Source organism: Triturus cristatus, chromosome 2_2 (assembly GCF_964204655.1).
Source record: "Triturus cristatus chromosome 2_2, aTriCri1.1, whole genome shotgun sequence".
NCBI lineage: Eukaryota > Metazoa > Chordata > Amphibia > Caudata > Salamandridae > Triturus > Triturus cristatus.
Genome location: NC_140582.1, coordinates 281,879,985 through 281,903,379, shown reverse-complemented (window position 1 = coordinate 281,903,379; position 23,395 = coordinate 281,879,985). Strand labels below are relative to the sequence as shown.

Genomic DNA, 23,395 nt, shown 5'->3' with positions numbered 1-23,395 from the left:
CTACTGTTCACCATGGAAGTCTGCTCCTGGTATTAAAAGTGCATGTTTCAGTCTGCATGTCAGAATTTTTTAATGAAATAGAAGAGGATTGGAGAAGTCACTCAAAATGTGCCCTCATTTTCTTTCTTCAGCATTAATCATAATTTCTATGGCAAAATGAACCCCCTCATTGTGTTCCTTTTTAAATTAAATGTTTTAAGTGTTACCAGTTTATTCCAATCAAGATGGCTTCAGGTGTGCCATACTTTTGTGATAATGAAGACAGTAAGCGCTCTAGTTGTTTTTAAGAACACTCTGGGACATTCTGTCATTGGGCTATACATGGGCTACATCTGGGTGATATTTGGGCTATATTTGGGCTCTTTTGTCTCTGGTGGCCATCTTGGGAGACTTATTTGTTATGAAGTTTCCTAATTTCCTCATTTACTGCAGTCTCCTCAGTAGGAAATACTTTCAGTTTTTTACTTTGATTCCATCAAGAAGGCAATCAGATATGTCACACATTTGCCATAAATTCCGAATGTTAGCACTCTTTTTGCTCATTAGATCACTGTAGTAAAGCTACTGCTCACCAGGTAAAACTGCTGCTGGTATTGAAAGTGCATGTTTCAGTCTGCATGTCAGAATTTTTTAATGAAATAGAAGAGGATTTGAGAAGTCACTCAAAATGTGCCCTAGTTTTTCTTTCTGCAGCACTAATCATACTTTTTATGGAAAAATGAACCCCCTCATTTTGTTCCTTTTTAAATTAAATGTTTTAAGAGTTACCACTTTAATCCAAGCAAGATGGCTTCAGGTGTGCCATACGTTTATCATAAGTAGGACTATTAGCGCTCTAGTTGTTCTTTGGAACACTCTGGGAAGCTGCAGTAGAACACATAGGAATCAACTGACAGTCTCTGCCCTTGTTGGATGTACATGTTTTACTGAGAATGTCAGACTTCATTCTCACATGACGGAGAAAGATAATGTGAATTTACAGAAAATAAGCTCTCAGTTTAGCTTATAGATCACCTTCCAAACCTCTGTGGGAAAAGCATGAGAAAATATTTTTCTCTCAATCATGATATCCCAGCAGAAGGCTTTTTCACATGGTGAAATCACCTTAGAACATACCACAATTCCTAAAATGAGTATGGTACCATCAACAAATGATTTATAATGTAACTAAAGTCTTAAAACCTTCTATTAACTGCAATGGTTTTTAATGAGGTGCTATCATGTATATTGGTCCCAAGATGGCTGCCAACACTTCTTGGATGAAGTGCTGACAGCCAATCAGATCTCAGGATGAGATGTGTTGTTAGGCTCCGCCCACATATAGATATGATTTTACTTTTGATTTCCTCAGGAACTACTGAACAGATTGACACCAGACCTGCAAAAGGCACTTCCCTGACCTGAGGACTACCTCTCTGCCAAATTTAAAGTAATACTGTTCAGCAGTTCGGGCTGTACCTTCGACTAAAGGTCCTATGGAAAATTGCATGGGGAAAACGTGTTTTGGGACCCCCCTTTTTTCTTGGCCCCGCTTAACGAATCACCCCGAGACTTTCAGGGTAGGAGCGGAGCGGAGCGCCCCACCTATTTTGACAATTTTGCGAGGGTTCGTCAACCGGCGCCAAAGTTATTCCAAATAGAATGTTGCAGATTTCCTATGGAAACACGGTCCTAACTATAACTATCTACTGGCGACCGCCAGTAGATTATATATATATATATATATATATATATATATATATATATATATATATATATATATATATCACTGAAAAAACCATAGGTTTCACACATGTTATAGTTAGCGGAAATTTTACTGATAAAAAACCAATGAAATTCCCCCGTTATAGTTAGTGCAGGCAACTATAACTCACGCGACCGCAATCCTCTGCTGATGCTAATACTGTATTTAGACACTTATTTGCCCATGTCTTCTTCCATACATTTTTAGCTATACATATATTACAAATATTTTTTTTTCATAAAGACACATATGTCATCAGCAGAAGATTGCGGTCGCGTGAGTTATAGTTGCCTGCACTAACTATAACGGGGGAATTTCATTGGTTTTTTATCAGTAAAATTTCCGCTAACTATAACATGTGTGAAACCTATGGTTTTTTCAGTGAATTTGCAAGGTTTTTTAAATGCTAATTCCTAACTATAACGTGTGTGAAACCTATGGTTTTTTCAGTGAATTTGTACGGTTTTTTAAATGCTAAGTTACTTTACGCCATTCGTGGCGTGCGCGCCCACTTAACGCAGTTCGTTCCGTGCGCGCACGGTGCGCTTCGCGCACCGTGCGCGCACAGTGAGCACGCGGTGCGCTTCGCGCACCGCGCGCCCACTTTACGCAGTTAGTGCCGTGCACGCACGGTGGGCACGCGGTGCGATGACAAAGCAAGAAAGCACGTCAACAAATCTGTTTCTGCTTTCCTCCGTGACTATGGTATGGGTGCCATTTACCACAACAACTTGCGTTATGACATGCAAGACATTTATAGAGGAGATGGTGTGCACTTCAATGATGAAGGGAACAGAGTCTTCCTCTTGAACCTTAGACTCTGCATCGGTACCACTAAAAAATCATTTCATAAACACAACGGCTCTTTTTAGAGCCCCCTAATATCTAAACACTTAAATCTGATTTTCATTTTTTTTTTTTTTTTTTCCTACCGTACGCTTACCGTAAGCTTACCGTACGCGTACCCCGTGATTTTTTTTAAAATCAATAAATGTTTTCTTTGTACTTTTCTGTCCTTCTTTGACCCCCTTACAAATGTTAGGGGGTCTGTAACTCTCCTCATTGCCCCCTTTCCTTGTTTTCACTCTTTTTTTTCAGAGTGAAATACACAAAATGGCGGCCGCCGCTTCCTGGTTTCGGCCGATTCGAATGTTTACTAAGATCTAAGAGCCAATCAGAATCGCGCTCGCGCACGCCACCGTACGCTTACCGTAAGCGTACGGTAAGCGTACCGTAAGCGGGCTCAGATATATATATTGATTTAAAGGCTATTTTCTCAGAATCTACTGAACAGATTTACACCAAACCTACAAAAGGCACTTCCTTGACCTAGGGACTACCTCTCTGCCAAATTGTGAGTAATTCTGTTCAGCCGTTCGGGCTGTAGCTCGTTCTAAAGGTCCTATGGAAAAATGCATGGGAAAAACGCGTTTTGGGACCCCCCTTTTATCTCAGCCCCCGCTTGACTGATCCCCCCGAGACTTTCAGGGTAGGAGCGGAGCGTAGCGCCCCACCTATTTTGAGAAATTCGCGAGGATTCGTCGACCGGCGCCAAAGTTATTCAAAATAGAATGTTGAGGTTTTCCTATGGAAACGTGGTCCTAACTATAACTACCTACTGGCGACCGCCAGTAGGTAATATATATATATATATATATATATATATATATATATATATATATATATATATATATATATATATATATATATATATATATATATATATATATATATATATATATATGTAAGCATAGTTTTAGTTTTATTCCCATTCTTAACTCCACATTTATGTAGCTTGAAGATGTATATCTCCGAGGTGCATAGTTGTGGAGTTAATGGTAGCGAATCAGTACTTTCCATATATGTATGTAGCTTCAGGATATTGTATTAGTAAATATTCTCAATATGATTTTTTGGTATAGCGATATTTGGTCACACAATATTTTGAAATACATCTGAGTAGTCACTACTAGTAATCCGGCAGGGTTTGGTCACTATTGCGATTCCATCTGATAAGGTCACTGCTGCAACAATGTTCAAGGGCTATAGGAGCTCAGAACTATTTTCGTTGATCAGAGGTAGCCTTCAGTAAGGAACAGGTTGGAGACACCTTTTATAAAGCATTCCAGAGTTAAGGTCTTGGGACTCTGATGGGACTGGCTCCATATTTTTACAAGTATGAATCTATGCTGGGTGATCCACTATCACGTAAATCATGTGCGGTCCCCAGTCTGTCTATGTGTCACTAGTTTTAGAGATAGTTTGGACCTTTATTCCAAGAGGTGTTATGCATTTTACATGGGGTTTTAGGTGTAATCTTCGAGTAATTTGTTAGACATTGGCAGAAGGGATTTCCAAGTAGACAATATACAACACCGGCTTAATGTAGAGGTAACGAATTGCGTCTAGAATTTTGAAGCCTTAAAAGAAGCTTTTTTGGTAAACTGTCAACAAGTGTGAAACCAGGTTTCTAGATTGCCCCTCAATCTGAAACTACACCAGCACCCTGTATACAAGGCATCGGTTCAAGATTAAACTGAAATTGGGCTTGAGCTACTTTTAGGCTTTACTGTGCTCCGACAAAGACTTTCCAACCAACTATAGCACACATTATTTGCCTACAAAGTTTGAGGAAACCAACATATGGGGCAGGTTATGGGATCTATAAGGCTCAAGGTTTTGGAGTTTTCGGAATACAATATTTGCAACCCAACCAAACTACTTCCGATTCACAAGCATGCTAAACAGTAGGCTTATAAAGGACACTTTTAATTAAACAATAGTTATGATAGCTTGCTATTAAATAAGGTTGTCTTGCTCATTCTACCACTAACGACAACATTCAGGCACCAGCTTATTCCTTGCCCTGTGACCTTAGATGCTGTGCACTCTCCCATAGCACACACGCTCCACTTAAAAGCCAAAGCGCACATCACATTACACCACCCCTGCTACCTTTGTCAGCTCCTAGCAAATCAGCACAATGTGCTTCTCTCTCCTATTCTCTCTCTTGGCAATGTGATTGTTGTACCCATGGCTGAGAGCGCACTGACGTGGTTGCAAAGTGACACAATTGTTGCTATATAAATCGTACAAACAAATGAATATGTGCAGTTTCTCAGTATGAACCATTAACCTGCAGGCCAGTTTCCTTCTCATGCTCTTTCCCCTTCCTGACAATTAGAATGCAATGTAGTCTTTTTCAAGCCTGAATGCAAAATAACAGACACAGAGTCGCTCAAACAGGTCATATTTGAAATTGTGAATTCAGTACTATCCAACTTCTGTAATACAATACAACTATTTTTCTTTGGAAAGCTACATTTTATAACAAAATGTTTAACTTTTTGTAAAGATTAGGTGGTGAAAAGCACAAAGTGCATAGGTGTTTCTGTAGTGCTCATCCATTCTCTTTACCCTTATCTATACTGATCAGGTTTTTAATGAAATCTTGCACCACTCAACGGAATGCCAGAGAGCAGTTTCAGCCTTTTGTGTGCCATTCAAAGTTTCGAGCTAAGAACACAATCTGATCTCCACCTCAATGAGCTGTGCAAACACTTGAATATCGGGTGTATCAACAGCACAAATCATTTATATTTTGAAAGACCTAAAACAATCCCTTTTGCTGGGCAAAGCTTTCTTAGTCGCTCTGCTGTGTAATATGTGATTGCGCTTGAATTCTAGGATTTGTAATCCATATTCTGCATATTGGAATTTGCCTTTTAATTAAGAACTTGCTTTGGCAGTAAGTGGACATATGAGTCAATTTTTTTGTGTCAAAACTTTCAGATCCCTTCAATGTTCTTTATGATCATCATGGCTTATCCTCAATCTGATCGATAGGTGAACTGAGATATGACATGGAAGGATCTTCATGCTGAGAGTGGAAAGATCTGGAGTAGCATCATTTTGGCTCTCTCCTTTTACATTTGGCTAAGCTATATATATATATTTACCTTTTGCCTTTTTGACTCACGTGATGCAATAATACCAATGAGATATGGTCCCCCAAGGGTATAGAAGTGCATCTATTCTGTGATTTGACATATATTTGTGGGCATATTAACGTTTTCCTTTTTAGAAACATCTGGATTGCTGGTATTAATCTTCTATATGTTTAGATTGTAATGTGGTGTGCTAAAATGCATTTAACGTAGTGTATTCGCAAGGGATTAGTGAGAATGTATCATATGTGTGTTCAATGTTTTCTTTATCAATTGTGACCAGTTGTCGTTTTTGTTTGATAAAATATTTATTATTTACTGTATCACACATGAGAGTACAGTATAAAATAATTTGATTCCTTTATTGAAGATTTAATTTATTGGATTACATGTAGGTGGTAGAATGAATATGCAGTTAAGTTAGTATGATTGTGAGTCTGAAGCTTGCATTTGAGGCATTCAATACTAATGTGAAAGTTGTTTTTCTGTATTATTTCTCCTCTGCTGGTGCATACCTAAGGCATTCCTTAGTTAGTAAAGAGCACATTGTATTTCAGAGATATTGGGGTGAAGAAGAACTGGCAAGGTCAAATAATTGTAATTAAGAACAAAGCGAGTATTACCAGTTTGTGCTATCAGCCAAATGTAGGAATCCAAGGACTGGACTATAGGAGGAGTGTTGAAGGTACCAAGTTCTTTTTTGGAAACTGGAAAAATAACACAACAGCACGTGGTATGATATATAGGGAAATCGGCACCTTAAAGGGTGAATCCACTGAATATCTCAATCTGATCCTAGCTATCACGGTGCTGAGGGAACCACCAGCCTCCCCAAATTTCGTGGCCTGAGCTACAAACAAACTTAAAAACAATCCCCAGCACACATTAAATTTAGACAAAAAATGACAGCAGTAGCAATTGTTAGTCAAAACGAATGTACAACAGAAATCACAATAGGTTCTTTGTTTCTTCATTTCTTTTCATCTGGTTCCCTTTTAACAGATCTTAACCAGCCAACACGTGTTTCGTCACCACAGTAGGTATACACCCGCGACTTTTTCAAGGCTCTAATATCTCTTGTTTTAAACCATTTCATGTGTGGCGATAATGCCAACCCACACGATCCTCCGACTTAGGCAAAAGGCTATTACAGTAACTTTCAGTCTCTTCATATATTGATCACCAATTATTATGGTGGGTCCTCGTGTTCACTCATTCAGATTCCTCCTACGCCAAATGCCAGTCCCTCGAGTGTGGCATTTGGCGTAGTAGATACTGAAAATCTTTTCCATTTATGAGGAGAAGGATTTAAACCATTCGTCTAGTCATCTAATCCTTCCCCTTATTTTTTGCATTACTGCCACTGAAATTCTTATATGCTCTTTGCTGTTGAGGTCCAATATTGTTCACCGTTTTGTTCATCCTTTGATAATTTTGTACTTTTAGAGTATGTTCTTGAGATTGTTTTTATTAGTCTAGCTTTGATTTACTTCAGGTTACAGGTTATTGTGTGTTCCCAATGATAACACTGTATCTTTTGATTTAAATTGTCGTTAATCCCTTTTGGTCTCAGGCTACTAAAAAGGGCTATTCGCCACATTTGCATTGGAAGGAACGACCCAGAGCAGTCTCAGTACCTACGTATGTCACCATGTAATATCAACCCTTTCATTGAGAAAAAAATATTACCCACTGACCAGGAAGCTAATTTACGAATCCAGTTAGACTGTGCTGGCCACTCTCTGAGGTAAAATTAAAGCTAGATGAGGCAGAGTCTTCTCACTTCAAGGACTTCTGCTTTGGAATTCATTGTCCTAATATCATTAGGGATATATCAGTTTTGACCGCCTTAAAAAAAACTCCTAAACTTTCCCATTCTAGACTTCTTGACCGGCACCAGGAGACATTTGAGTAGTTGGCATGATATAAAAGTCAAGTTTCATTCTTTCACTTTTTCTCCCCTACTGGGGTAAAATGCTATGATTCACTGTTCACTTTACTACACACAGCTGAATACTAAGTGAAATTAGTGCAGTTCTGTGGTGGTCAGAGCTCCTGATTAGAAGCAAGAGATAAGAGGTTTCCAATTACTTAAAAAACAAACAGGGCAATAGTGCTTTGTACTTTAGTTGAACGCAGTCTCTTCTAATCAAAAACTTATAAAGATGACATCATATGCAAAATACCATGGGCCTGATTCGCAAAGGTGAACGTATACATTTGTTTGGGAATTCACAAAACTACATTTTTATAGTAAGTTTATGAGGTGGAGACTCTGCAGTCGGGGTGGAGAACTCGGCACATAAAAAGATGCAACATCCTATCTTTTCATGTGCGGAGTCTCCATTCTCATAAACTTACCATAAATATGCAGTTTTGTGAATGTCAAAGTAAATGTAAACTTACACAAAAGTGTAAGTTTATCTTTATCAATCAGGCCCTATGTCTTTGGGGTAGCTGCTGGCTGCCTCTCTCTTTATCTTCCAAAATGTAGTCCCCCATCTGTTAGCAGAGAACATTGGCTGTTTAAAAGAGAATGATCATTTGTTTTGAGAAAGGATGATTGATTTTCATAAAATCAAAATACAACTATGTAGAAGGTGAAGGGTTTTTGGGATGAAGCCAATTTTAAAGAAAGTGTATGGAGCAGAGATATTAGCAGTTTGACATTAAGGTGTCGTCATGATTGAAGTAGAGCATGATGTTAGTCAATGTTGCGTAATAGATCCAAATACTTGGATATTGATGGTAATTTAAGGGCTGCAAGATCCAGTTAATATCCTAGTCTGAATGAGTGTGGGTCCTGAATATGAAGTAGGGAATATTACTATATCTAAATTTTGTAGCTGTAGTTTGCAGGGCAAAAAATATCAACAGGCAAGTATTTTTTGGTTTTATATACCTAACTTGACATATATGTTGTTTGGTGTTATAAATAGATATATATATCTGCAAGGTATGTAGATGTGGAGTTAAGTTTAGTAAATCTATGCTTCCCTACATGGATTTACAATTCAATATTTTTGTCCTCCATATTTTGGCTACGATATTAAGGTATAACAATATTCCCCACATGGTATACCAGACTACCTCTATTTGGCTGTCTCCTTAGTCACTGTAACGTCTACTTAGTATCAAGCTCATCAATTACTTTAACATTGTTCTATTGCGACCTGCTGTAGATAAGGGATGAACCCATGCCAAACAACAAAAAAACACGATTCAGTCTTCTCCGTGCTTTTACTGTTTGTCCTTCTGCTACATAACTAATGTAAAATAGGAGAAAACATGCTCTTTCTGTCTCACCTGTACGGCTTGGATTCCTGCTGATGTCTTTCTGTTCCAAAAAGACAATTGTCTTATAAGTCAAGGGGAATGGGTGTTTTTCCTGGTAGTGTCTCAAGCATCTCCTGTGTCAAAAAGAAAAGAGTAGCATAAATACAACACATCTGCATAGCGTACTAGTATGCAGAAACTGCAACATGTTTTCCTTAATTAGTGGCATTTTATTATTTAGGGTTTTAAGCCCTAAATGTAATACTCTTAGTGGAAGAATGGGGTGAGGGTAAAGCTGCTCAATGTTTTTCAAATCCAAGACAAACACATTCAGAGATTTGGGTTTCACATTCACTTTTTTCTGACTGCCACCATAGCAGTAGGTATCCTCAAGCATACCTAACTTGCCCACACCCCTTAAAGTGTGTGGCACTGCTTATGTCCTAAGACTTTGTAAACCTTGGGCAGAAGACATCAATTAATAGAGACATCCTGAGGTATAAGTATATTTATTTGCAATATATTGTTTGTAAGCATCTAGTTACATTCACTGCACTTATATAATTTGCCTTCAATGTTTTACTAATTAGTTTAATCAGCTCATTTGTCAGTATTCTCATATCTTAAAGTTTCTTTCCGTTGCTTTTGAGGTAGTCCTGGAGTCATAACGCAACTCAAGTGGTGCCAATCCTATAAATAAACAACATGATCCCCCGGAGGTTGATTGTTCATAGTGTGATGCTTTGTCTCTCATACACCCCATGATATGTGTCACCTCCTGGATAATGTGAAGGATATTTATGGGGGGTGGGATGTAGAACTGACTCTAAAATGACAGGAAACATCATTTAACATCTCCACCCTCTTAAAATGATGTGGTGTTCCTTCTGCAACTAGAGCAGCAGCAATCGCTCTAACAGGTGAAGACTGATGCTTACACTACTCTTGTGGCCTTTAGGTAAATGTACTTGCCATCCTGAAAATGTCTTTGCAAGTAAGAAACATTGAGAAGTGAAATCAGTAGAAAGGATGTGCTAAAACACACACCTTCTCACTCAGAAAAACTTTGCAACTAAAATTAAGTTTAACATTGGATTTGTAACTCGTAAAGCCTCATTTGACCTGTGGTCAACCTAAATGAATAACTCAGTTTCTCACTGTCATCCTAGAATCAGCAAATAGCAAATATTTACCCTCCAGAAAGGCCTACATTCAACATATCAAACCAGTTTATCAACCACTGTGAATAGATAACATATCAGTTTTTAGACCTATTTGTCAAAACATGTTTTGTCAAATTTCGTTTCTCCTTCCTCTTTTCTATCCCATCTGAAATGATTCCCAGCGCCTAGAGCCTACAGAAGAGCTGTGATATAGCTCTTGTGGGGGAGGGGAATGGGTTGGTTTACAAGTGTTCTAGGGGCAAATCAACAACAACCGGCGATAATTATCGCTAAGCGCATTTAGCGCTAGGATAATTATCGCCGGCTAGCGTTGATTTTTATCGCTGAGATAGCGTGCTATTAGCAACGCTGATCTTAATAGCGATAAAAATCCTCACGCTAAGTGGCTAACGTGAGATTATCGCTGGAAATCCAGCGATAATCTCACGTTAGCTTGTTGATAGGGACAGACAAACTTAGCCATGATATCCTCCTTCCATAGGATATCATGGCTAAGTCAGAAAAATACCAGACGTAAAAAAGCAGCGTTAACCGCGGTTAGCGCTGCTTTTTTTTTGTCTCTAACAGGGTTAGCGACATTCTTGATAAAAGGAGAAATGTCGCTTAGCGACATTTCTCCTATTATTTTACTCTGGAACGCCCCCTTTGCATCTCATTAGAGATGCAAGGGGAAGCGTAGAGTAAAAGGGTGCTAACATGCAAATTTGCATGCTAGCACCCTGTTGTTGATAGGGTGCTAGTTTTATCTCTCCTTTTTTGGCTTTTAAATCCAAAAAAGCAGAGATAAAGCCCTTGTTGATATGCCCCTTAGTGATCTCATCTAACTCTTGTTTAGTTTCCGGTTCTAGCTTTATTGCTTCCTAAACCATTGATGTGGCCAGAGAGTGCCCTGTTGTTTCCTTCGAGGAATTTATAGCATAATGAAATATGTAGTGCAATTCTTAGAAACCAGCCAATAATATAACTAAGTTATGGGATCAAGGTTCGACCAGCAATGTGCAAACGAACAGAGTTGTGCACCAAGGGAAGACAGAAACATGAGGAGAATCCGCATCAAAAAGACTTGTTGCAAAATCCTCTTTTGGATTTTGTTTGAATCTTAACTGGTAAATTTATTACAAATGCCAGAAAACTTACATACACATGTCTGCCTATCTACACCAAGCAACAGCTGTACAGTTCCTTCATTGTGCAAAAAAGCTCATTATACTGTTATTAAACTGATTAATGGGAATAATTTAGTATTCAAAGTACTCCTTTCATGTAATCTCTCACTGGTCACTTTTGGCCTCCCTTGTTTTTTCAGCCCATCCCTCGTGTTGTGGTGAGGACCAACTAGCGAAGAGCTAGTGAACAGAGATTTTAGTTTAATCCTAAAGTAACATTCTGGTGAAAATTAACACATCTACTTAGGATCAAGAATTACTCTTGTCCTGCTAAGACACTGACTGGCTGTAAATGCTAGCTCTTTGCTGGTCATTGCACACATGTTGATCCTATCACTGAATACTAGTAATAACAGTCAGTCTGGATACAGCAGGAATGTTTTAGGAGGTATTGCCAGTAAAACACAATAGAAAATCACGTGTTCTATTGAGCATTGTGTTACATTATCCACGCTGTATATCATAATGTTGTCTACAGACATATCACCTCTTTTGGCTATATGTCAGAATATTGTATTCAAAAATATCATCTGACATAAATATTATGTAATTAATATAATACACAATAATATAGTCCCATTGCGTGTAAATTTTCTCTGATGTGGAGCCCAGGACTGCACTCAACCCACCCTTCATCTCTCTGCATGCGTCCATGAGAGTTCATTGCTGTTCCTGACCATATTTACCCTCTATATTCACCCTTATGCGGTGCTATGGTTCTCGGCTGTGTGCTTGTACCACACATGGAACTCCCCCTAGTGCATAGTAATGTAAATCGCACAAAGTACTGCTTTGCGTTACTTTGAAACTAGTTTTCAGTGCAAAATAAGTTTTGTGCTGGAAATTAAATTAAAAATAAACATTTTTAAATGGTTTGCATAATTTTTGAGATGCAAACCTGGTGCAAAACCTTAGCAAATCTGCCCCATTGTGTGTTACATTATCTAGAAAGAGACACATTTCTCCTTTAAGTTAAACCAAAATTCTCTTCCCTTCTCGGTGTTCTGCAGAACATAAGCTTATCTGTGTTTTCCTCTGGGTAAAGAGCATTAGATTATCCTGGGTTTATGGGCGAACCTTTGTATCAACAGAAGCACCCAAACTTTTTGAGAAACTGAACAAGTACCTACCCCCTGCATTTCTACCAAAATAGTCGTCTTTTACAAACACAAGAAATTAGGTAGCCCCATACCGATGTTCAGATTTATGGATCAGGTTTTCTACTTTCACTTGCAATTAACTTCATATGCCTTTAATTATTAGTTTTTTTTTTTACAAATGCCTAGTAATAGCCATTAAAGTCCGTTATACGTACTAAGATGTTATCTTAAAATTGACCTATTCAGTGAGATGTTAAGTTTAGTAGAATTTCCTTAAGCACATGCAGAAAATGTTTTAGGCTTGTCAAAATATTCACCTTCATCCCCTATCCACCCCAGCTTCTGTGAGCCCTGAGCAGCAAAGAGCACAAGACTGTAGCAAAGTTGATGAGAGTGGTGGCTTTTGCTGTGCAGTTGCTCATATGAATATGCTGATTGTGTATGCACTCCTGATAAGGGCTTCCTTTTTCAAAACTGTACTAAAGTGACAAAAAAAACAAAAACCTAAAAGCACACATAAACCCTAGCGTTAAGTATGTAGACACTACTTAATCTGTTATGTTTGTGTTAAATTGTGTATGTGAGTCTGCCTATCCTTCACTTTTGCAGTATTTAAAGGATTTTAAATGGTGTGTTATTATTTCAGGTTCCTTTAAATTGGGACTTATTTGCAGTGTTGAACAGGAACTGAAAATGCATTCTGCAACCAAGGGGACTCGAAGCTGGCCAGCAGTTCCTTGCCCTTTCAGCACACCTGTTGCAAGGTAAGTGATTGGGCTGGGCCTAGACTCTATTGTACAGACCATCCTGCCTCCTCTCTCCTTCCACAGCCCTTACGTTTAAGGTCATAGGATTTATATTGAAAGCAGTTGTATTGGCCATAGGTCTTAAGGCTTGGGCTAGGGTTGATTCTCAGAGCTAGGGTTTCTATTGGCTGTATGGCTTAGGGCTTGGGCTTCTATTGATTTCTAGGGCTAGGGCATTTATTGGTTGTAGGGCTTACGGCTTGGTCTCCTATTGGTTCACACGTTACCTGATCACTAGACATATTTAAGCAGAGGGTTTAGGGCACCCAGCGTGGGCAGTCAGGTACAGGAAAACAGGTAAAGGGTGCTGTCTGTTTGGGTCTGTGTGCGCCTGGAATGGAACCAGTGCTAGAAACTCTGCATCTTCACCTTTACAACCACCTGTAAGCAACCACTAAGTCTATATCTACCACGACCCCTAAACACAGTGGGCCTGATTCACAAAAGTACATTTAGACCACAAGTTTAAGTTTAGACCTGAAGTCTATGTTTAGACCTAAAGTCTAACTTTACTACTAAGTAAGTTAGACTTTTGGTCTAAGTTAGACTTTTGGTCTAAGTCTGCTTTTGTGAATCAGGCCTAATCTATCCTAAATACACACTTCATTAACATTCACCTAGTGACTATAACTACTACAGAACCACCCACAACAATCAGATTACCTAATCAGCAATAAAACCAATTGTCACACATATACTACACAACCTATCTAAACAAAAGACTTTTGCTAGAACCTCAACCCAAACAACCGACAAAAACAATGTCACTTGCCAGAAGGAAACTGCAAATCAAGAAAAGGCACAAACATGTGATAACTACATCCCCTCATCAAACCTTCCAGCAGAACCCACCACACCCCTTTCAGACCATCAACCAACACAGCAGCTACAATACCAGTGCTTTCCACAAAAAAGCCACACACATACTTAAAATCTCAAAATTCTCTGAGCCAACCACCTCCCGTCCATCCAAACTTCAACCAGAATACTACCAACCTATCCACAACAATATCTTTGCTACTGTTCCTTCTCCAATACAAGATAACCCATCTTTCCCAATGCAGCATGACATCATGACATCAAGAGGAAAGGAACTCAAAAACTAAAATCCTTACTATTCAATGCAAGATCCATGAAGAACTTTCCCTCAAACATTCTTGATCTACTCTCAGAAGGCACACCAGACCTCATCTTCATTACAGAAACATAGTTTAGTTAATAATTTGCATCTATATGTGACAAAGCCACAACACCTGAATTTAGCATCAACAACAAAATTTGTAATAGCAAAATAGGAGGAGCTCTAGCAAGCATCAATAAAAATGTCACTAAAATAACATATGTCAAAAACCATACATGGACAGCTGTCAATCCTTGATGATAAGCTGTCAGCCCACTCCAAATATCATGTATGCCCTTATGCCCTTCTCTTCCACCACCCAGCAATGGAAACTTTAACGATGTCTTACTAGGTACAATGACCATGCCCCATCTGAACCACCCACCTATATATTCGTCATTTGGGGCCTCATTTACAATATTTTGCCGTAGGGCAGCGCAGCAAGTCTTACTGCTGCGCTGCTCTGTGGCAAAAGAAAAGGGCAGGAATGAGCCGTATCAAGCAGATCCGGCGTATTCCTGTCCTCTTTCCTATGCTGGCGCTCAATTGGCTGCTATGTGCCAACAGAGGCACGCTAGCGCCATTGTGCAAGGGTGTCTGTGTTGTAGGGATGATTTATTTTGTGCAGTTAGGGATACCTTCCTGCGCAAAACCAATCAATAGAGGTGATTTCCTCTTTCTATGTGCAGAATGGAGGACACATAGAAGGAGGAAAAAACGAGAAGAAATAATGTTATTTCTCCTTGTTGTGCTTCCCCTACCCCACCCCTGGAGAGATGTAGGCTTTTGACGCATTCCCAGGTTTACAGCTTGTTCCTGAGAATGTGTCAAATGCCATTGGTGTTATATGGGATCATCCACCGTAACACTCATGGCAGGGGTCCCCATTGTAGTGTGAGGCAATGCAGCGACTTGTGCTGCATTGCCTCACTCCATTTCTACAAGGCCAATAAAAGCCACACATGGTGGCTTCACGTGGCCTTGTAGATATGACTAAGCCCTTTGCGCCACCGAAATATCACTATAAGTGACATTACGGCAGCGCACAGGGATTGTAAATGAGCACCTTGGTTTAATAAGAAGAACCTAACTACAACCACAGTTTTCACAACCAATCTTGAGGCCTTCAATCTCCAACAAATTGGTGTGGCACAACGTACTCCACTGGCCACACTCTCTAAGTAATATTTACCCCCTTAGGGCAGGCCACAGTTAAAAACTAATCTCCCCCATAAATTGGAGCAACCACATCAACACCTTCCGGATCAACACAACAGCAACACTTAAAAAAACCCAACAACAAATGCTCACGCACACAATGAAAAAAAACTGGATCTCTACAAACTCACTCTTAACTTGAAACCCAATAAATATGCAATACCCACACATACACACCTTGGACAGTTGGATTTCCACTGCACTGGCCATACAGACACCAATAAAGATCACATCTAGGAGGGTTCAACACAATATTAACATCACATGTAATAATTACAACAACAAAGAACGAGAACACAATTCAACAGACTTGAATGAAAGTGGAGAAAATAAAGGGATGAAAAAGATAAAACCACAGTAGGCCACGATAACAGAGCCAACGGAACATTGAAAAGACAACACAACTTCAGAGGCATAACTGAAGCTGACTGATTTTCTAAGTAACTCCCCAAGAGTCTATCAGTATTCTGTAATCCACAGTACCAAAACACAGAAATACCACAATCTCAAGACTTCTCTTTCAACATCTCCATGGAAATCATAAACAAATTAGAAAGATTGAAAATTACTTGAGGAAAACACAGACATCATAGGAAATGACAAAAACAATCTTCGCTACATACTTTCAATATTCCCTCAAAAAACGGATTCCTCAACATTAACATTGCAAGCAGGCCATCATGATCAATGTGAGACCCAGCACCTCCACAAAATCTTTGAAGATACCCTTTGCATAATCTGTGCAGAGGAGGTAGCTAGACGTTTTCTCAACACATAACTAGAGCTAGGTTCATTAGGACCTACATTAGACTCCTCCTCAACGAGAAAAACATTGACCAACAAACTACTACATCAAATGGCCCATGTAAACATATTTGAAACAGAAGTGATTACTCAAATCTCTATACAGAAGAAAATGACTTGATATCAGATTAGTAGTCCAGCTTCAAATAAAGCAGAGGCACAGTCAGCTAGCATATCTGTTTAGGATAATCTTAAACTCCCAGTCGACAAGAACAGAGTGGCTCCTTTGGAATTATCAGCAGCATTTGGCACTGTCCACCACCACACATGACTGCAAAGACTTCATTATCTTAGAATACATAAACATGCTCTAAAATGGATTGCTTCTTTCATCAGAGACAGATAAAGTATAGTTTACCTACTGCCTTTCACATCAGGGCCTCATACCCAACACTGGGACAACTTTGAGATGTCCATTGTTTGACTTGGCATCTTTTACCATGGTTTCCCCAGTCTTTGTTCCTCTGACATCTTTGTTTTAATCCTGTGCAGAATTTAGTTTTTGCTTGTTTTAGTACTTTGGGCACGTTACCACTGCTAACCAGTGCTAGCGTGCAAGTGCTATGTGTCTAAAATGTAGTAGTGTTTGTTTTCTCCATGATTAGGCTATTTGATTTACTAGTAAGTCCCTAGTACAGTGCATCAGGTGTGCCCAGTGCCTGTAAGTCGAATGCTACTAGTGGGCCAGCAGCACTGACTGCGCCACCCACATGAGTAGCTCGGCAAACATGTCTCAGGCCTGCCACTGCAGAGCCTGTTGGTGTAGTTTTGAACTGCCATGTCGATCTGGCTAGTGCACCTACTTTCCACACCCAAGCCTTCCCTTTTATTACATATATGTCACCTCTAAAGTAGGTTCAAGGCAGCCCCATGGGCAGGGTGCAGTGTATTTAAAAGGTAGGACATATACAATTGAGGTTTGCATGTCCTGGTACTGAAATACAGCAAGATTCGTTTTTCACTACAGCAAGGCCTATCTTTCCCATAGGTTAGCATTGGAGCTGCCTTGTAACATCTTACAAGTATATCTTCCAATTGGGAGTAGATGAAAAATTGGAGTTTGGTGTCTCTGGGTTCATAATTTAAAAATATCTCTTTTAGTAAAGGCGGGTTTTAAATGTTTAACTGCCTGTCTCTGTATACACATCTGGGTCAGAGTGACAGTTGGGCTCTTCACTCTAGACAGTCACACAAAAGAAGTTGAGGTGTGCCCTGGATATGTTGATGGCCCATCACCAGGCTGTTGGGCCTTCCTGAGCTAGAGTGGTGGGAAGCGTTGACACTGACACCTGAATAGGGCTGTTCCTGCCCCCACACAAAGATGTCTCTATCTCCTGTAGTGTTTCTGGAGCCAGGGAAGTGAGGGTCTTCTGCACTACAAAGACCTTTCCTTGAAGCTTTGCTACATCAAAGGCTGAAATAGGTATAAGTACTGGACCTCTGACACCATATACTCAGAACACTTCTGGATTGAGGTCATTCTGTCAGGAAGAAGAGCAGTGATGCTGTCAGGAGGGACTGCCACTTTGCTGTTTGCTTTGCTGTGCTGGCCAGCTGCTTGCAGCGCCTGTCTTGGGAGTAAAAGGACTGGCATTTGCTTTCTACATCCTGCTTTCTAAGGTTCTCCAAGGGCTTGGGTTGAACTTGCCTCCTGTTGGAAGTCTCAGGGCCATTAAATACTTCATCTGCAAGCACCTGGGTTCCTATGCTGAAAGCCCTGCTCTGCCAAGTGGTTCTAATTCCAGTTATGGGCTCTTGGATGTGAGTTCTAGTGCTAGAAGAAGAAAAACATGCATCGACTCCAAGCGTCACTTCGGAATAGGCGCACCATGCGAGAATCGCCACATCGCCGCTGCCTGTACCGAAGCCGTGGTCCCTGCTCTCCCAGTGTTTAACGCACCGACGACTGTTTACAAAGCAAGCTCAAAAACCCCAGAATGGCCGGAGGACAGGCAGGAAGCCTGGAAGCTGAAGTTGGAGCTTGAAAAGCTCAGGATGGAGCATGAAATAGAGAAAGCTGTGGAGGAAAAGAGACTAGCCATTGTGGAGAAGAAGGTTATTTTGACTCATAAGATTAGTCTAAAATAGCTGGATCTGAAAACCAAGAGGGTTGATTCAAGCACAGATGGAGGCAGTGTAGCTTCAGTGCAATCCGAGGGGAAAGTGCACATTCCCAAGGGCCTAGTGAATGATTACACCAAGGAGGATGACATAGATCAGTGTATTCAGAGCTATGAAGCAGCTTTACACATGAACAGGGTCCCTAATAGAGATTGGGTGCAGGTTTGTGGAAGCACTTTGAAGTGGAGGGGAGGGACTCCCTGTTGGCCCTAGATAATGCAAGCATCTCACCTATTCAAAAATAAAGACAGCCCTCATCAAGAAACATGGTCTTACTCCACAGAGGTACCGGGACACGTTTAGGAAGAGTACCAAACTTGATTCACAAACATGGCTTGAATGTGTTGATTCCTTCTGCAGAGCACTAGATGGTTGGGTAAAGGGCAGTGAGGTAACAGGTTATATGGTGCTGTACAATTTGATTATATGGGAGCACTTGTCTAGTCTCTGTTTTCCAGAGCTGCGGCAGCACTCGATTAGTTGTAAGCTTACCAACCGCAGGAAGCTTGCTCAGGAGGCAAACCGTTGACTCAGCACCAGGGTCCAAAAGAGGTTGTATGTGGGAGACTTAGCCGAGGTTGGGCAGGGTACCCAACAGAAGGAGGAGGCAAAAATAATAAGAGTAAGGAATTTTCTAAAGGACCCCAAACTAGTTCCCAGGGTAAGGATTCACAAACCCCCGCGGAGAAGAAGAGTTGGTTCTCAGCAGTGAACTCTGCAGGGAAGGGACCCCTGAAGTGCTTTACATGTAATCAGGAAGGGTACCAAGTGTCCCAAGTGGGTATAGTCCCCCCATAGCGGGGCAGTCACTGGGGATGGCGAGTGTAGCACTCGGGAAGGGGTTGGTCTCAGTTAGTGTTGGAGAGCTGAGGTGACCCTGGTCTCTCTGGGTGAGAGTGTGATGGTCCGGAGAACCCTCATGCCTGATAATGGGGAGACGCCTCTTCAGGCCCGGACTTTTGTTCAGCTACCCCTGAGGGATATTGTGTGGTGAGACAGGACAGAACCACAGGGAGAGGAGGCGGCCTAGCCATAATCTATAAAGCCGACTTAAGAGTCAAGATTGACTCTATAAGTCGACAAGACTGTGAAGCGCTTCTTTTTTCGATCTCACTTAATTACAATCAGACCTTTAAAGGGATTTTGCTATACCGCCCCCCTGGCCCACATTCGCGCTTCCTCCAGGCTCTTGAAGAATTTCAAGAATTCTCCATAAGTTATCCGGAGTTTACTATTTTAGGAGACTTTAATTTCCACTTAGAGGACCTAGGGGATAAATACACCGCCCAACTAATAACCGACCTATATGTGGCCGGTCTATCGCAACTGGTAGATGTTCCTACACATCAAGCTGGACACACGCTTGATGGGCTGTTCACTAACCATCCTAAGCTCTTTTTTTCTTCAGTTATTCCAGTGGTATGGTCAGACCATTCCGCAGTAGTATTTACTATTCAAGTTAACAATCGTAACGCCTCAAATACCCTGCCCCGTACTTCTATCTGTACTAGAGCCTGGAACAGTCTGGATCTTTCAGTTTTTTCCCAGACTCTAGCGGATTCTCAGTATGAAGTTTCCTCTAATCCTAGTGAAACATCCATTAGATATCAAGCATGGATTTCTAATGCAGTGAACCGTGTGGTTCCGGTTAAATCTTTTATTCCTAATAGGGTTTCGCCCTCTGCTCCATGGTTCACGGAGGATCTCCGCTTACAGCGACAATATTGCAGGAACCTGGAAAGACGTTGGCGAAAGCATTATAACCCTGTCGATAGGCAGACTTATAAAGATACCCTTGCAGTATATAAAAAATCTATTATAAGATGCAAAAGTAGTTTCTTCTCGGCCCAAATTGAGTTAGCTCATAATTCAGCCAAAAAGTTGTATCAGGTGGTTGACACTCTGTCTAATCCACCTATAGGTCCCCCGACAGAACCCTCCCAAGTCCTGTGTAATGCGCTGGCTACTTTCTTTTTTTCCAAGGTTTCCACGATTTATTCGTCCTTCTCTCTCCCTACACGTTCTGTTGCTCCTGATCTCCCCTTTCACACACCTATGTTCACCAATTTTCTTCCGGTTTCATCTGAATATATTGGTAGGTTGGTCACTTCTATTAAGTCCGGCTCTCCTTTGGACCCTTGTCCTCCCGCGATATTGAATACTCTCACTGAGGTCATAGCACCTCCCCTAACGGACCTTTGCAACTCCATTTTCCAATCTGGCACCTATCCGAATATTTGGAAAAAGGCAGCTATAAAACCACTACTTAAAAAACCTTCTTTAGACCCCACTGATTCAGCCAGTTATAGGCCCATTGCTTGCCTACCGTTTCCGGCTAAAATATTTGAATCAGTGATGAACCTGCAATTATCCGAATTTGTTGACCATCATAATCTTCTGGATGACACGCAGTTCGGATTTAGGAAATATCATGGCACTGAAACGGCCTTGATAAAAGCTTCTGATGAGATTAGGACCATCATGGATCAGGGGGGGGCAGCAGTCCTGGTGCTCCTCGACCTGTCCGCCGCCTTCGACACGGTCGACCATTCCATCTTGGTCGACCGTGTCGCATCCATGGGGGTAACCCATCTTGCAAAGAACCTAATCGCTTCGTTTCTTGCCAACCGAACTCAAACGGTTAAGATGGGTAATTTTTACTCACCCACTTTTGTTCTTCCTTGCGGGGTTCCTCAGGGATCCTCGCTAAGTCCCACTTTATTTAATATATATGTGGCAGATTTGGCGAAGGTTATAAAAACTCATAAGCTGCGGTTAACCACTTATGCCGACGACACCCAATTGGTGCTGTCTATTCAAAAAGACGGTCCTGCAGTCGCCGCCCAATTTCAGGAAGGGATGTTGGCCATTAGCTCATGGATGGCGGATAATAGTTTAAAATTGAATTCGGACAAGACCGAGGTGCTGACCTTTGGTAGGCTCTCCCCTGAGTGGTCTGCGATTTGGTGGCCCAGTGATATGGGTCCCCCTCCCACTCCTGTAACCAAGGTCAGGAATCTCGGTATCATGTTCGATGACAAACTGTCTTTCAAGTATCATGCCAACGCTGTGGCGGCATCTTCCTTTTATATGCTTAGAAAGATTAAGAAGTTGCTGCCATACCTTCCTTCAATGGCGGGAAAAACTTTAATTACTACACTTGTCTTTTCAAAAATGGATTATAGTAATGGCCTTTTTCTTAACGCTCGGGAGCAAGTTCTAGCTAAGCTGCAATCTGTACAGAATGCGGCAGCTAGATTAATGCTTAATGTTCCATTCCGTCACCCCACATCTGCGGCTATTCATCAGTTGCACTGGCTGAGAGTAAAGAGTCGGATAAAATTTAAGGCTCTATGTATCGCTTATAAAGCCATTCATGATTCGGGACCTAAGTTCCTGAAGGATGCTTTTCGGATTTATGTTCCCAATAGAACTTTACGATCAGCCTCTACTCATCTTCTCCCAGTGCCACGCACTAGAACCTCCACATGGGGAGACAGACGTTTTTTGGTAGCTACTCCTAAGCTGTGGAACTCCCTTCCCTTTGCTATAAAAACTGCCCCTACCCTTATCATGTTTCGTAAACTCCTGAAGACTTGGTTATTTAACCAATAGCTTCTTCATATGTCTTTGTCAGGAGGATGTTCTGTATGCGCCGAGACACCTTAGGGTAGTCGTGCGCAATAAAAGTTGAGTAAACATAAACATAAACATAAACATAATACCAAGAAGTACAGGCAGTGGGTGACAATCAATGCGAGGAGGCTCTGAGAGTCACAGGGGCCAATGTGACACCTGTCTGGTATCATCTGGTGTCTGAGGGGCAAGTAGTCCCTAATGCGGTCCACCAAGTAATTGCTGTAGACAACAGTGAGTGCCAGCATATGGTAGCTCAGGTTCCCTTTGAGTGAGGGGGTCCTCAGGTTCCTTGATGGTAGCTGTGTGTCCATCCATCACTGTTGATTGTCTGCTAGTTAACAACCTGGAGCATACCTCCTGGAAGGAGATAAAGCTCAGGTCGCACTTGGAGATGATGGGATTGCCAGGATGGGTGTGCCTGACCACACAAACTATGGCAACCAGAGAGGGTTATCAGAAGATCCTGGAGTCTGAAAGAGTGGCCAAGGTGCCTGCCAGGAAGAAAAGAGACAATGGGCTAGGAAACCGCTCCTGAAATTCCTACACTTCGTGAGGAGGCTAAACCTGAGGTGGATGCACTGGAATCTACAGAAGAAGATGTGGCTGAACTGGGGCCTGCCTGAGCTGACCCATTGGCAGTAGGAAGGTGACCCCACCAGGGATGAATTCTGCACATTTCAGAAAGAGTGCCACGTTCTTGTGGGTCTTTGGAAACAGGGCGAGTACCAGGCAGCTGGTAGCGCCTCAAGAGGTCACCTGATCTATTGAGAGAATTAACTCCTGTACAGTGAGCCTAATTTTGCCGAACCTCGGGCAGCCTTTGTGCTGGTGTTACCCCAGCACTTCAGAACATTCCTACTGGGTTTGGTTCATGATGTGCCTCTGGCAGGTCGTTTGGGGTAGGACAAGACCTTTGACAGGATTGTCATCCACTTTTATTGGACCCAAATGTGGAAGGCTTCAGATGTGGTCTGTAGGTCCTGTCCTACCTGCCAGGAAAGTGGCAAATCTGGGGGGAGATACAAGGCACCCCTATACCATTTCCTGTCGTAATCACCCCTTTTAAGCAGGTGGGCTTTTACATTGTGGGGCCTCTGGAGACCAAGACTGCCATTGGCAACAGGTTCATCCTGGTAATGGTGGACCATGCCACCTGGTATCCAGCAGCTTTCCCTCTAAGGATATTGACTGCCCCAAATGTGGCCAGGGCACTGATGGGGTTCTTTACCCGTGTGGATTTCCCCAAGGAGGTGGTATCTGACCGGAATAC

The 23,395-nt window shown here is 41.4% G+C and overlaps 1 protein-coding gene across 1 annotated transcript in view; it reads right to left on the bottom strand.

Annotated features, from left to right (window-relative positions):
* LINGO2 (leucine rich repeat and Ig domain containing 2) overlaps positions 1–23,395 on the bottom strand; it is a 3,888,832-nt gene that overhangs the window by 3,134,075 nt on the left and 731,362 nt on the right. The window contains exon 4 of the mRNA XM_085641323.1: positions 8,998–9,101. The gene's annotated coding sequence lies outside the window, so the exon portion shown is untranslated. The remainder of the gene's footprint in view (positions 1–8,997; positions 9,102–23,395) is intronic.